General features: G+C 32.5%; 1 long non-coding RNA gene across 1 annotated transcript in view; it reads right to left on the minus strand.

Annotated features, from left to right (window-relative positions):
• The window catches only part of LOC128248123 (uncharacterized), a 68,083-nt gene that overhangs the window by 32,795 nt on the left and 34,787 nt on the right, over positions 1–501 (minus strand). The gene's annotated exons all lie outside the window — the stretch shown is intronic.

Raw genomic sequence — 501 nt, forward strand, 5'->3', positions numbered from 1 at the left:
AGAGAGAGAGAGAGAGAGAGAGAGAGAGAGAGAGAGAGAGAGAGAGAGAGAGAGAGATACACATACACATTGCATAGAGTACTTTTTATGAGTTAAAAATACCTTGGCTGTATGATTAAATATACATACATTATTATCATTGTTGTCGTTGTTATTGTTGTTGCTATTGTTGTTGTTGCTATTATCATGAATGAGGTGGTGAGCTGACAGAGTCATGAGCACACCAGACACAATACTTCGTGGCATTTTGTGTGTCTTTACGTTCTGAGTTCAAAAGACTTTGCCTACCATCCTTTTGGGGTTGATAAAGTAAGTAACAGTTGAGCACTAGAGTTGATGTAATCGATTTAACCCCTCCCATCAAATTTCAGGCCTTGTGCCAATCGTAGAAAAGATTATTATTATTATTATTATTATTATTATTATTATTATTATTATTATTATTATTATTATTATTATTATTCAGTAGTTTTATTTTTATAACGTGCTTTCACTTCACTA

This window comes from Octopus bimaculoides, chromosome 6, assembly GCF_001194135.2.
Source record: "Octopus bimaculoides isolate UCB-OBI-ISO-001 chromosome 6, ASM119413v2, whole genome shotgun sequence".
In the NCBI taxonomy this organism is placed as follows: domain Eukaryota; kingdom Metazoa; phylum Mollusca; class Cephalopoda; order Octopoda; family Octopodidae; genus Octopus; species Octopus bimaculoides.